The sequence below is a fragment of the Phoenix dactylifera genome, chromosome 6 (genome assembly GCF_051530095.1).
Source record: "Phoenix dactylifera cultivar Ajwa chromosome 6, Ajwa_hap1_PhDact_Kaust_v1.1, whole genome shotgun sequence".
Lineage (NCBI taxonomy): Eukaryota > Viridiplantae > Streptophyta > Magnoliopsida > Arecales > Arecaceae > Phoenix > Phoenix dactylifera.
Genome location: NC_143195.1, coordinates 11348826 through 11364964, shown reverse-complemented (window position 1 = coordinate 11364964; position 16139 = coordinate 11348826). Strand labels below are relative to the sequence as shown.

Below are 16139 nucleotides of genomic sequence, written 5' to 3'. Positions count from 1 at the left end.
TTGAATGAATCATTCGGCGTTCCTAATGATGTTGAGAGGCACAAAACTAGTTGTGCCATTTTCAACGCCCGAATGAAAGATGGAACCTCGGTAACTGATCATGTACTGTACATGATTGAGTTGATCGAGCGTCTAAGCTCTCTTGGCTTTTTCCTTCATGATCAATTGGGGAAGGATGCCATACTAAACTCATTGCCTGGATCATACCGTTCTTTTCTCACTCATTTTCGTATGATGAAATCTGTAGTGAATTATCACCAATTGTTGGGGTTACTACAGACGTTTGAGAATGATCACCAACTTCTTAAGAAGAAGGTGAACTTAGTGGGAGGTTCATCCAAGGGTCACCCCTTTAAGAAAGGAAAAAAGAAAAATAAAATCCAAAAGAAACAGGTGCACCATGCTTAGCCTAGTCAGAAAAAGAATAAAAAGGCTGATCAGAGAAAGGCGGAGTGCTTCTTCTGCAAGAAGCAAGGACATTGGAAGAGGAACTGTCCTCTTTACATTGCATCCCTCGATCCGAACCGGCCTAAGAAAAGTGGGCAATCAGTTGCCAATCAAGTTACTTATATGATAACACCTTGCAATTTTTCTATTTGTGATAATTCGACCTGGGTATTGGATACCGGTAGTCCTTTTAATATTTGCAATTCATTGCAGGGGCTACAAGTTAGTAAGAGGTTTGAAGAAGGAGAAAGGTTCCTGAATGTTGAAGATGGAAGATCAGTTTCAGTTCTAGCTTTAGGAATTCTTAAACTTGAATTCAGCTCTCATGTAAATGTCCTTAATGATTGTCACTATTGTCCAAGTTTTCTATTGAATATCATTTCTGTAGGTCTTTTGGCCAAAAATGGTTATGAAATATCAATAAAAAAAGATTATTGCAATATCATTTGGAATGGTGTCGTTCCAATGAATGAAATTCTGAGTAATGGTATTTATATTTTGTCACAACCTGTTCATGTAATGTATAAATCCAATAAGCGCCATAGAATAGATAATGTCACGGATGTCTACCTTTAGCATCATAGGTTAGGTCATAGTAACAAGAACAGGATGAATAGGTTATGTAAAGAGGGAATCCTCGATGTTAATGATTGTGAATCATTGACAACCTGTGAATCATGCCTTCTTAGTAAAATGACCAAATCACCTTTTACCGGAAAAGATGAACGAGTCAGTGATTTATTGAGCCTTGTACATTCTGATGTATGTGGGCCAATGAGACAAATGCTAAAGATGGGTATTAGATACTGTGCCGATTGGCATTAGGCTAAGTGGGAGTTGTTGGGATTTGTATCCTAAATGTCAATCGTCAGCATATTGATGATTGAATTTTGTAAATGAATTGATAAATTAATAAAATGTTATTTGGCATTATTCATCATTTCATCTTCAAACAAACTCTTATATGATGAAGTCCATAGGACTTATGTTATGATAAAGGAGGATTTATCTTTGAGTCTTTAAACTTGTTCGCGACCAAATGATATTTTGTTACTAGGACGACAGTATTATCGAGATTAGGTCGTTGTGTGACATATACGTTAGTTGTCCTTTTAACCAAGGAGTGTGAAGATACTGGTATGCCACACGGGTGAAGTGTAGGAGTACATTTCACTGAACGTGACCAATTCTGGAACGCTCTACTATCGAGAGATGTTCCGAGTAGATATGGATGTAAGTTTGGCCCTCTGACCTGAGACCGTAACCTGTGACTAAAAAGCAACTCACTGTACTTTGTTTTGAACTATCTGAATTTCTAATTCAGTGACAGAAGGTCACTAGGTGCAGTCAAGTACTTGCGTAGTCAGTTGTGAGTCAAGATGGAAGTGACCCCTTCTAAAAGTAGGAGATAATGTCTTGTGATTAATTTAGCAAAATCTTGGCTAGGGTAATCCTAGTGAGGAGTCATGGGATATCTAAAGTTAATCACATAATGGATGTACTAATTATAGGGTTGACAGTGAGCTCTAAGTCATCCTGGCATTAGGAGTCAAAGGGATTGAATTATACAGTAACCATAGTCCAGGGTTCCAGAATATTTGCTTCGCATATATTCAGCCTATCCAGACGTCGGGTACTATTGCTAGATGGTCACATCGATTAGGGTAGGAAGTCGTTCCTATACTACCGGCTTAGGTTCGAACCTATGAGGTCACACGCATAGAAGATTCCTGATTGATCAAGAAGGCTGATGAATGATTAAGAATCATTCAGGGATAATTTGGTCAATTTGATTGGCAAATTATCTTATAAAATAATTAAAGTAATTATTGGAAGATTAATTAGTAATTAAATTACTAATAAACTCAATTTGATTGAGTAATTGTGCTAAGGATGAGCCAAATTGAATTGGATTCAACTTTGGGCTCAATCAGAGTTTTGACCTGATTGGATTAGGTTGGAACCAAAAAGGACTTAAGCTGATCAAATTAATTTTAAATTAATTTGCGCTTAATTGGGGATTGACCTAATTGGATTAGATCCAACACAAAGTAATTAATTCAATTTGATTGAGTTTGGATGAGCCAAAAATTGAATTGGATTCAATTTGAGCTCAATCAGGGTCTAACCTGATTAGATTGGGTTCAACCAAATTGCTTTGTTTTAATCCGGGTTTGACCAAATTTGATTAGGTGAAACCCAAGAGGATTAGGCTCAGAGGATGTGGCAATTAGTGGTGACATGAAATTGGATTTCATGAATTTTAAATAAACCAAAATTATTGCATGGCGCATGGACCCATTGCTTGACACATGGCGACATTGTTTGTTGTTTGAATTTGAATTCAAACATTAAGCAATATATTAAATAATTTCATATATCAAATAACTTTCCTAGCTGGCGTGTGAACCTCTGAATCATTTAAATTCGAATTTTAAATGAAATATATGCGACAAGTGGAAGAAAAATTCTGCTGCATGGATTTTAAATTCCTCCCCTCTTGCACATGTGTTTAAAATTTGAATTTAAATCAAATTTGGTTGAGATCTGATTTGGGTTGTTCCTATTCCTTTGCATACACCAACTAAAGGAGGTTTTCTGAAGATAAAGTTCAAATTTTGAATGAAAATTCGGAGGCCATTAAAAGGGGTCAAATATGGGCACCGAAAACATATCCATTGCAGCCTTCTTCCTCACACGCCTCCTCCTCCTCTTCTTCTCCATTTTAGATAGGGTTTTCAGGATGAATATCTCGAAGATTCAAGATCAAATCTAAGTCCTCTACTTTTCTTACAAACCTCATCTCCATCTGCTTCAAGACGATTGAACAAGAGTTGATTGAATCCCGGCGAGCAGATTTCAGCTTTCAAGTGTTCTACAGCTGCTAACACTGTTGCGGAAGAAGATCCTTCAAGGCTTCACGTGTACTTCTCGTAGAGGCTATTCGTGTGCGTGGCTGTGAAGTCAAGAATCAGATCGACAACTTTTATCCGTCATAAAAGGTATTAATCTAGAATTAATCATTTATTATGGTGTCAAGGTCTAGGTCTGATTCCCTGAGGTTTTACCCTCTTTTGGGCTCCTCACGGAGATATCTCCAGAATCCATTCGATGGATATTCGGAGATTAATTAGAATAGAGTTCTTAAGTTTCAGATCTGATAGTTAATCATGCATAAAAGTTTTAGCATAATTGTTTAAACGATTCCGGCATAATCCTATGTGTTCTTAATGTGCTGATTTCTAGATTTGATCTTATAAGCATGCATGATTTAAATTGTTTGATTCATTTTTTCGCTGCATTTTTGAAACTTAAAAAGAACTATATGTGGCTTGGTCCCCCTTGTGAAGGGGTACATAGGCAACCCGATCAAGTTCAGCCATGATTTTCAAAAAAAAAAAAAATTCAGCATGCTAAACACCGAATAACCTAGGATGCACTTTCAGGAAGACGTCCTTAAATTGACCTTGTTTCCTTTTTCCTTAAAGGATAAAGCCAAAACATGGCTGAACTCCTTGAGACCTAGATCGCTAGGAACATGGCATGATATGCAAAGAAAATTTTTGAAAAAATTCTTTCCCGCACAAAGGACTAACTTTTTGAAAAGGCATATTAGTAATTTCCAACAAAAAGACCATGAAACATTTTATGAATGCTGGGAGAGATTTAAAGAGTTGCTTCTCTCTTGTCCTCATCACGATTTTGAAACATAGAGAACAATTAGTTTCTTTTACGAAGGGTTGTCTCCACAGTTAAAACAATTTATAGAGACCATGTGCAATGGTCTATTTTTGGAAAAGCAACCCGATGAGGCATGGGACTATTTAGACTCTCTCGCAGAGACTGCACAATTATGAGATACAGGGGATAGAGTGAATAAACCTTTGCCTAAGCCTACTAGCATTGGACACGGGGGCCTTTACAACCTTAGTACTCAGGATGATATTCAGGCTAAAATGGCAGCCCTTACTAGGAAGGTAGAGGAAATTAAACTTAGAAGGATTAAACCCGTCAGGACCGTAGAACATAACAGCGAGTGTTGTAGGATTTGTGAGATGCCTAGCCATCTCACCACTGATTGCCCCACAATACCCGCATTCAAGGAAGTCTTGCACGATTAGGCCAATGTTATGAATACATATCAAAAATCTTTTAATAATCCTTTTTTAGGTACTTACAACCCTGGATGGAAGAACCATCCAAATTTCAGGTGGACAAATGACCAACCTCAACCAGTACATTACCCAACTCCTCCACCTCCGCAACCTCATTATGCACTCACACCCCCTCAAAAACCCAATCTCGAAGAAACTTTGCAATCTTTCATGCAAGGTCAAGCCAAAATCAATGATGAAATAAGAAATCAACTGACAACGCTAACCATTGCTTTAAGTGCTCAAGAGAAGGGTAAGCTGAAAGAGTAGATAACCTACAAGCCAATCGCAATATGTATTGCAAAGGGGTTTTCTTTTGATTTGTCCAAATCATGTACATGACATTTAAATATGAATAAAGGCGTTATGTTTTATCATATGTTGTTGATTATATTTATGATAAACTCCTTAGATTAGGGCAATGGTTTTAAGACTATGATGAGATCATACTAGTGAGACTTAAAATCCTAAAATCCTAATCTTAAATATTCCCAGTCATTGGTACATTGAGTCGGGGATCAATGATTACCGGAAAGACTGGCATGTCTTATGTATGCTCGATGCAGAGGATGATTGATCTCACAATCATTTGTGTGGAGACACTAATACAAAGATATGGGTGCTCATTAGAAGAATGAGTTCACTGAATTGACCTACAAAGAGAAATCTTATGAAGTCTTACTTACATGTCAAAAGATGATTCTCTTAGTGGGAGTTGTGCAACTGATCCTTTGACCTGAGATCACCATGGTATCTTGTGCACATGAACCTATGTTTTGGTTTACACTCATTCATAACAATAAGTTATGTACGAGGTCTTCTAGATATGGTGGATTGTGTATGAAGATTATGAGTAGGTCAACAAGGAATTAATCACTTCTAGTAAGAGAAGATAGCATCCTATTTATTCTAATCATATGATAATTCAGGAAGCCTTTGATCAAAGCAGAATGAAAATTAGAAAGAGTCTCTAATGTTTCATTATTTGAATTATCATTAAAAGATTAAGAAAAATATGAATATGAAATTGAGTTTGACATATATTCATACTCATATACATATTTGGGATGCAGTTTGATTAAAGGATTGAATTGCATGGTAACTTGCCACTGAAGGGTATTTTTGGTATTTTCACCAAATTCCATATTTTCTGGGTAGATATGACACGTTGCTAGACGTCAATCTTATCTTATAGGTTTGATCGAATTAAAGAGTTTAATTCGATCACCAATTAGAAAGGATTCTAATTGTTAAGTTCGGGTTCGCGCAGTTTGGACTTAAATCGATTAGAAGAGTTCTAATCAAGTTGGGTCAACTCGCACTCACACCTATTGCTGGCTAAGTATGGAACCCAATGGGTCACACACAAGAAAACTTATCAAAGGTCTAATTGGATTAGATCATGTTTGCAAGATAAACATCCTAGCAGGTGTTGCAAACCTTAGCTCCTGATTCGAACTGGATTCGAATCTGATTCGAACTGGATTCGAATCTGATTCTTAATTGATCTAATTTGATTAGATCATATTCTAATATGGGTTAGCTAAGAGTTGGCACCTAATTGGCTTGATTTGAGTCTAATTGGATTAGATTTGATAAAACATTTAATTTTGACTGTTGGATCAACATTTGGATGAAGAGAAGGATCAAATGGATGGCGCCATGGATTAGAGCCATTGGATCTTCATCATGGGATGATGGGAGATCATGATCTCGTGATGGACTTGTGATATTGACTTAGTCAACATCAGATGGCGTGAGAAAGAAGGGAATATGGTGAATGTAGAATGGCGCCTCATGAAGAAGCGCCACTTGGATTGGATAAAGATGACACGTCATCTTATCCTAACTACTTTCCCTTCAACCGCATCATTCTCTCTCTCCTTCTTTCTTATGGCGCCACCAATAAGGGCCTTTGGATCATCATCTAGCCTTGATCAATGGTTGAGAATGCTCCCTATTTTCATGCGTGAGAAGAAATGAAGAGAGGCATGAGTACGGTGGATTTCATGAAGAGATGCTTAGGGAATGGATAAGGATGAAGCGCCATATCATAAGCACTTCATCTTATCCTAACTACTTCTGATATGCCCTCTCATCAAATGACACACCCCTTGATCTCACGCCCCTCTTCATGCATGAATGGATGGCTACAATGCATCCGTACGCCATCTATAAATAGGGAATGCTCCCGGTGTTTTTCAATCATCGGAAATCAATCCAACTCTCTCTCTCTCTCATATCCCTTCTTTCTTACATTAGTTTCTTTCTTTCTAACATTGCTTCTAGTGTGTCCTAAGCCAATACAAGGTGGTCTTCCTTAGGACAAAAGGATTAGAAGTGATTTTAGAAGGCTAAAGAAAAATAGAAAGGAAGGAAAGCAAGCCATTAGAGTTCTTTAGAAGAATTCTGCATTAAGGATCAAAAGTCTTTGGAGCTAAAGTCTTGATCAAGTTTTCGTGTGGATTACCATTGGAGGGCGGACACTTGGACGCCTCGTGGAGATTGTACACTTTGGATTAGCGTTTGAGGTATTCTACTAATTCTGTATTTATTTTATATTATTTGATTGTAATCATTAAGGTGATCTAGGCTTAAAAGGGTTTCATGCATAGGAACTTTATTAAGAAAATTTTTAAAATCCCTAGCTTCCGCTGCCCATTATGACATGCTAGAACCCTACATAAGCTACCAGCTCAACCACAACTTAACTCTCAAGTCTACGGTGGTAGCAATGCATCATCTTCAACTTCGCATAAAGAACAAGCGAAGAGTATAATAACTTTGCGAAGTGGAAAGGTTATTGACCGACCAGTCCCAGAACAAACACAAGTCATACCTGATTCTGACCCTTCCAAGACAAAAAAAAGGATAACGAAGAAACCAAAGCACCAACATCTGTCCCAGAACAAACACAAGTCATACCTTGTTGCCCAGATAGACAACCCAAGAGGAGGGGTGAATTGGGTTTTAAAATAATTTTAACTATTAAAGCATTTGTGGGTGACTAATTAATGCTTTTTACAAGATGATTAATTTGTTGCTGTGATGTGTATGAAATGAGAGTAATGGTAAGAGACAAGCAATCACAAACACAAAGCTTTTATAGTGGTTCGGAGCTAACCCTTGCTCCGACGTCCACTCCCCAAGTCTCTCTTGGGAATTCACTATAACCCCTTGGATTACAGCCGGTTGTTTTCCAAGCTCACAACCAAACTTGTTGTTTTACGAGCTCACAACGAACTCGGTCGGTTTTCCCAGGCTCACCGACTAGAACCAACCCCGATTGTTTTCCCGGGATCACAATCGAACCCTTACACGTTGGTTTTACACTCGGCTCACCAACCAACCTCAATACTCTTGATTCAATGCCCCGATTGAACCAAGCAAAGACAAAGGTGTAGATAAAAGAGACAAACAGAAAAATACAGCTTCTCAAAAGCAGATAAATGGCAATATGAACAATAACGAAGTTAAGAGCCCTCAACCGCTTTTAAGTTGGAGAAGAGGAAGGGCTTCTTGAACTTCGGGTCTCCTCTTGAATGTGTAGTCGACTTGAATGCAGGAGAAGGCTCTTTCAATGTTGGGAAGAAGTAGGTGGATGCAGTTAATGCTGCTCTTCCTTCTTTTTCGTTGAAGAACAAGTTGCAGAGATTGAAAGCTTGATTACTTGGAGTGGAATGGTTGTTCTCTGCCTTGCTACAGTCCTCTGTGGCTATTTAAACCAACCCCCATGGAAACTAGCCATTAGAGAGCTTTTTCTGCCCGTTCTGCACACTCTGTACAGTCTGACAATGTGTCCGTTGGTGGGTTGGAGTCGACTCGCGCGATCAGGAGTCGACTCGTCTGTAGCGGGAGTCGACTCATACTTTTCCGGAGTCGACTCTGCAACTGTTCCAGATTTGAATTAAAGTTGCCTTCGTGACTGGGAGTCGACTCGTCTTGACCTAGATTCGACTCGCCAACTTCTGGAGCTGACTTGGCTTTCTCGGAGTCGGCTCATCCCATGAAGTCCGTGGACGTATTTTTGAATTTGGTCCACTCGAGTCGACTCGACTGTCCTGGGAGTCGACTCGGCGCTCAGAGCCCGAACTCCCTATCTTCTGTCTTTTGGCTCGCCCAGTCTTGGAGTCGACTCGAGCTTCCTCGGAGTCGACTCGGCTCTCAGTTTCCGAAACTTGGTCTTCTGCCCTTTTGATGTGAAGCTGCCTTGGAGTCGACTCTAGCTGTCTGGGAGTCGACTCGAATCTCAGAGGCAGTAACTTGGTCTTCTGTCTTCTTTGTGGTCGCGGAGTCTCGGAGTCGACTCGCGTAATGCGGGAGTCGACTCGAATCTCAGAGTCCAGAATCTGCCCTCTGACTTTTTCTTTGTGTACTGCTGAGAGTCGACTCTTGCTGTCTTTGGAGTCGACCTGCCAACCATCGGAGTCGACTCGCGTTCCACTGGAGTCGACTCGAATCTCAGACCCGAAAACTGCTCTCTGACTTTTTCTTTGTATTCCTCTTGGAGTCGACTCTTACTACCCTGGAGTCGACTCGGTGAACATTGGAGTCGACTCGCACACTTCGGGAGTCGACTCGTTGACAGGTTCTGAGTTGAAGCTTTCTGTTCGTCTGTCTGTTCTCAGTCGGAGTCGACTCGTACTGATCCGGAGTCGACTCGAGCTCGTGCCAGTGAACTTGATACGCTTGGAGTCGACTCGTGATACTTTGGAGTCGACTCGAGTGTCAGACTTTGGTTCAAGCTGACTTCTTAACTTATCCAAAAATTATGAACCAAGTCTTGAGACACTTAGACAAGATTTTCACTGAAACACTTAATTGAATTCATTAGTAAACAAGAAATATACTCAAATGCTTTGAGCTCATCAAAATCAAATAGGGTTTTAATCAATCACTCCACATACCTGATTCTGACCCTTCCAAGGCAAAAGAAAAGGATAACGAAGAAACCGAAGCACCAACATCTGCTAAAAAAATCAAATGTCCTTTTCCAACACCATTTCCACAAAGATTAAAGCCCTTGCAAAAGCTTGAACCAAACTCTAAAATTCTTGAGCTTTTTAAGCAAGTAAAAATTAATGTACCTCTTTTTGAAAGATTTGTGAACTGTCAAGCGTCGGTTAAATGTCAAGAAGAAGGTATTTCTGGCTGAAAATGTGAGTGCAATTTTACAGCATGACATTCTCCCTAAATATAAGGATCCAGGTTGCCCAACTATCTCGTGCATCATTGGCAATTTTAGGATTGAGCGAGCATTGCTAGATTTAGGAGCGAGTGTGAACTTGTTGCCATATACGGTATATGAGCAACTCAGTTTGGATGAGTTAAAACCAACAACTATCATCTTACAATTGATCAGTGTCGGTCCAAGTAGACAAGTTCTATTTTTCTGTCGACTTTATCGTACTGGACACACATCCAGCTTTCAATTTACCATCTCAGATTCCGGTCATCTTAGGACGTCCATTCCTTGCAACTTCTAATACATTGATCAATTGTAGGAATGGTATCATGAAGCTTTCTTTTGGCAATATGACCTTGGAACTGAACGTCTTTTGTATAGGCAAACAACTCAGTGATCATGAAGAAAGTAAAGAAGTTGAATGGGTTGAAACCATTGCGGAAGAATATCTGTTAAAAGAAACATTTAACGATCCATCCAGCGATGGCTTAATTGATTGGTGTTCTAATGGCAACGATGAAGATGATTTGTTGGTCAAACCTAGTGTGGATTTTTCGAATGCCATGATGATCAATGGGTGGAGACCAAAAGTAAAAGAATTTGAACAATTGTCATCTCGAGAAGCAAAGATAGTACCATCCCATCAGCAAGTACCTAAGCTCGAGTTAAAACCTTTACCAAAGGAACTCAAGTATGTCTTTCTTGGACCCGAGGACACTTACCCTATAATCATCTCGTCTGATCTTAATAATGTTAGAAGTATGCCCAAGAAGCCAATTTGGCTGACGCATTATTTAGTTCTAGGACATAAATTTGTACTTAACCTAATTATGAATTTATTAAGTTGGGCATTCTTTTCATTCATGTTCTTATGTGTCCATAAATCGTCCAAGAAATTAATAAGATGATGACGTATATTCTCAAGAGTTGAGAATTTGAGGCATGTGTCATTGGTGATTAATTCCTGAATTGCTCCTGATCGATGGATCATCACGAGGACGGTGATCGATCCGCTGAGATTAGTGCACAAATCGCTTTCTTTGATGGACGAGTCTTGAGTACATAGTGTGGGGACACTGGAGTGATTGTACAAGTGCTTGTTAGAGAACAAGGGTACTAAGCGTGACCAAAGCAAGAAGTCACTTGGATGTCTATCCATTCGTCAGTGACTTACTTGATGCTGCAGTTGTATGACTAGTACTTAGACCTGTGATGCCTCAACTAGTCACAGTGAGGTTGCTGTAGTTTGACGAGCACATAAATATGAGCTCTAAGGGTTCTTGTGGTGCAGATTGGCTGCAGTAGGTTCGCTGTCGGATTAGGGTTACATCTAGATGGGATCTATCGACCTTGATAGATTAGGAATGATCCTATGTGATTTATAAGATTAAGTTCGAAAGACCTTGACTAGGGCAGTTCTGAAAAAAGAGTTTTCCAATCTCGAACTTGAGTCAAATAATCTGACATAAGACAGACTATGGGATTTGACGAGTTATCCATAACCTCCGTCATGTCGGAATCTACGATAGAGGTACTGTATCAAACGCTAACTGCACCTAAAAGTTCATCCCTTCTGTTCTGCTGGGTTGTTACTATATGCTGCTAGGTGTCACTAGTGGATTGTGAGACTCAAAGGCATTCACTTGGTGATCAGTGAACCCTAAGAGTAGAGTTGAAATCGTTTCAACCCATTGAAAGGAGTTTTGATGATATTATGATGGAGATCATAATATATCTCACTACCAGTCATAATAGAACCTACGGGGTCACACACATTAGTGATTTTGATCGTTCCGACAATTGGATTGCGGTTTAGATTCGCAATTAAAATTGATTGTCAATTTGATTGATAATTGGTTTAACCCGCTAAAAGTTAGTGAGTTAAAGAAGAAAGATTTGCAATTGGATTGCAATTTAATTGATTTAATTGGAACTAATTAAATTAGGCTTAACCTTATTGGATAAGGATGGAAAGTTCTAATTAATTAGAATTTCTTATTAGATAAGGAACTTGATTCATGAAGTTCAATTCATGTCCTAATTGGATTAGGATTCATATAAATCAATTTGGAGGACACATTGGGTTCTAATTAGATAAGAATTCAATTGGCCAAGTGGGACCATGTAATTCCTAATTAGATTAGGAAATAAATGCATGAAAAACCAGGAAGGGATCTTCCTTCATGCCGTGTGGAACAAAGAAGGAAAGAAGGACTAGAGATCCCAGGGAGGATCATTGAAAAATTGTGAAAAGCATTCTCAAATACTTGAGAAGGACTAGAGATGTTTTTCTGATTTATGGAGGATCAGAATTGAAACTAGAAGGCTATTCAGATTCTAGCTTTCAATCTGATCCAGATGATAGCAAGTCAATCTCTGGATATATCTTCACTTTGAATGGTGGACCTGTGAGTTGGAAGAGTTCCAAACAACAAACTGTAGCTGACTCAACTACTGAGGCAGAATACATAGCTGTTAGTGAAGCTGCTAAGGAAGCAGTCTGGATGAAGAAGTTCATCACAGAGCTGGGTGTAGTTCCTGAGATTGCCGGACCAGTCCTAGTTTATTGCGATAACACTGGAGCTGTTGCACAGGCTAAGGAACCAAGGTCTCATCATAGATCCAAGCACATTTTGAGACGCTTTCATCTTGTTCAAGAGATAATCGAAAGACAAAATGTCAAGATTGAACGAGTAGACACAAAGAACAATATAACAGACCCATTTACTAAAGCTCTATCACAGCAGCAATTCAATCGTCACCTCGATTGTATGGGGTTAAAATATAAGGGCGATTGGGTTTAGTGCAAGTGGGAGATTGAAAGAGTAGATGCCCTATAAGCCAATCATTTGATGGGTTTCTCTTTGTAATCCTCCAAATCATGTACTTTGACACTCGATATATATCAATAAAGGCATTGTGTTTCATCATTTGCTGCTTATCTGTTTTATTATTGGATGATGACTCCATAAATTAGGACATTGGTTTTAGGGTTATGATGAGATCATATCAGTGAGACCTAAAATCCTAAAATCCTAATTTAGAATATTCCCAGTCAAATTGGTATATTGAGTCGGGGATCAATATTACCGAAAAGACTGGCACATCTTATGTATGCTCGATGTAGAGGATGATTGATCTCACAATCACTTGTGTAAGACACTAATACAAAGATGTGGGTGCTCATTAGAGGAATGAGTTCACTGAAATGACCAGCCATGAGAACATCTTATGGATTCTTACTTAATTATCAAAAGATGGTTCTCATAGTGGGAGTTGTGCAAGTGATCCTTAGACCTGAGATCACCATGGTACCTTGTGCACTTGAAGCTATGTTTTGATTTACCCTCATTCACGATATTGCGTTGTATACGGGGTATTCTGGATATGGTGAATTTTGTACGAAAATTGTGAGTAGGTCAACAAGGAATCAGTCACTTCTAGTAAGAGAAGGTAACATTCTACTTACTCTAATGTTATGATGATTCAAGAAGCCTTTGATCAAAGCAAAATGAATATTAGAAAGAGTTTCTAATGTTTAATTGTTTGAATTATCATATAAAAGATTGAGAGAGACATGAATAAGTGATTGAGTTTGATATTGATCCATACTCATGCACTTATTCAGGATGTTGTATGAGTGAGGGATTGAATTGCACGGTAACTTGCCATTGAAGGATATGTTTGGATTTGTCCAATACATTCCTCATCTTTCGGGTAGACATGATATGTTGCTAGACGTCAATCATGTCTTGTGGGTTGATCGGATCAAAGAGTTTGATTAGATCAAAGCATCAGAAAGGTTCTGATTGCTAAGTCAGGTGTAGCACTAAATTGAACCTAAATTGGATTAGAGGTATTCTAATCAGGTTAGGTCAACTTGCACCTGCACCTACTGCTGGCTAAGATAAGGAACCCAATGGATCACACACAAGAAAATTGATCAAGGGTCTAATTGGATTAGATCATGTTTGCAAGATGCATGCTAGCACGTGTTGCAAACCCTAGCTCCTGATTCAAATTAAATTCGAATCTGATTCTTAGATTAGGTTGATCTAATATGATTAGATCATGACCTAATATGGGTTAGCCAAGAGTTGGAACCCATTTGGCTTTAATTAGACCTGATTTGATTAGGTTTAATATTTTCTTTAAGTTGGTTAAACCCAATTGGATTGGGTTTGATAGGGCCTTCACTTCTGGACCATTGGATCGCTCCCTGGATGAAGGATCTGGTCCACTGGTTGGCGCCTTCATCTGGACCATTGGATAGATTCCTGGATGAAGGATCTGGACCATTGGTCAGCGCCTGAATCTGGACCACTAGATGGCTCTCTAGATGAAGGATCTGGACCATTGGTCAGCGCCTGAATCTGGACCACTGGATGGCTCTCTGGATGAAAGATCTGGATCGTTGCTCAGCGCCTGAATCTGGACCATCGGTGATGGCATCTTGCTTCTGGACCATTAGATGGCACCCTGAATCATGATGCCTTGATCTGGACCATTAGATGGCGCCTAGATCTGGACCATTGGCTTTGGTTCACTGCATTTGGGCCCTTGGATCATCAGGATTTAAGAGAGAGATGTGAGAAAGAAGTTGATACACCCTTCTCCTTAGCACCCCATCATGATGGGATGCCTCTCTTGGCACATGCCTCATCATGATGAGGTGTGTGGATAGGATGCATCCCTTTATGATGCATCCCTCCATCTCTTATAAATAAGGAGGTGCCTTGGGGTTCTAAAGATCATCAAAGAAAAAGTCTCTCCTTCTCTCTCCCTTATCCCTTCTTTCTTACAAGCCTCTCTCTTTTGTCCTAACCCAAGACAAGAGGGTCTTCTTTAGGACAAAAAGGCTAGTGAATATTTTAGAGGTAGAAAGAAAGAAGGAAGTGAAGGAAAATCAGCTAATTAAATCCTTTGGAAGGATTGAACAATTAGAATCAAGTTTTGGTGTTGCTAGAGTCTTGAACCCATTCCTGTGTGGATCAACATCGGAGGGTGAACATTTGGGCACCTTAGGACATCTTCAGACATATTGGATATAGCGTGATAGGTATTCTTCTATACCAAGATTATATTTTCTACATTATTTGGTTATACTATTAAAGTGATCTTGGCTTATTAGGGTTTCATATAATGGATTTTATAAGAAAATTTTATAATCCCGTATCTTCCGCTGTGCCCTAGGGCACTAGAAAACCGAACAAGCACATCCCTTGGATTCTCTCCAATCACTTTTAAGTAAGGGTTGTGATAGAATTAAGTAAGGGATGTTCCTGATTTTGGAGGGATGAATCAAGGATTGATTGATTGATGAAATTATTTCTTATTTGTGTAGGCATGAGATGCTTATTTAAAGGGACCAGGCGTGATGCATAAGGGAATTGGAGCCTTCAATCAGCCGCCACCCTCTCCCTCCTTCTTCCCTTTGGCGTGAGCAAGAGAGAAAGAAGCAGAGCGTCGTCTTCTTCTCCTTCCCTTCGATGTCCGTCGTCTTCCTTCTTCTTTCTCTCAAAGTAATCAAGGAGTTGATTAAAGAGAGAGGAATTCAGCCATCAAAGGTAATCTCTGCAAGGAAGCTAGCACCTCGGTGAGATCTTGGAGCGATCTGTACCTCGTGTGGATACCTGTAGAGGCCGGACGCTTGTGCGGCTGGAAGATAACCAAAAATCCTATGATCATCAGATAGCGGTGAAGTTCTACCCGCTCAAAGATAAATATTAGATCTTTATAAATTCTATACAATTAGAAATTGTAGTAGATCTGAAATTAATCATGTCTTTTAATTTTAATCTTCCCTGTAGATTTTATAAAACTGAGTTAGAGAATTCTAGAAAATTTTTGAAATCAACGTTCCCTAAAACGTTCATGAGATGAACGCCCCCGCACGTGTCTTTCCGCTGCGATCGTCGCAACGCATATGGAAAAAACCCAACAGTGGTATCAGAGCCAGGTTTATGGGATTTAGATTAAAATTGATTAGCTTGATTAGGATTTAAATTGGATCTAAAATTTTCTTTTATGCTTGCTGAAATTTCTGCGTGCTGAAATTTTAGATTTCAGCATGCAGATTTTTGTTTAAAAATCTAGATCTTGCATGATTAGTTTTAATCACAATCAGATTGCAAAATTAAAATCATATTTTGCATGATCAGAATTTCAGCTGATAGCATATTTAATTGAAACTAGATCTGAAAATTATGTGCATGAGTTATATGTAAAGGCTCAATCAAAGATTCATGATCATAAAAGATAAATTTCTATTTATGCCTATGTTTAAAAGGAAATTAGTATATGCATGAGATGTATGTATATATTAAGCAATTTTACATAAGATGTGAATAAAA

General features: G+C 39.0%; 1 non-coding gene across 1 annotated transcript; it reads right to left on the bottom strand.

Moving 5' to 3' along the window:
• Positions 1-4041: 4041 nt before the first annotated feature.
• Positions 4042-4150, bottom strand: LOC149753305 (small nucleolar RNA R71). The gene has a single exon (XR_016395814.1). It is a non-coding gene; the product is annotated as a small nucleolar RNA R71 (small nucleolar RNA).
• Positions 4151-16139: the final 11989 nt, after the last annotated feature.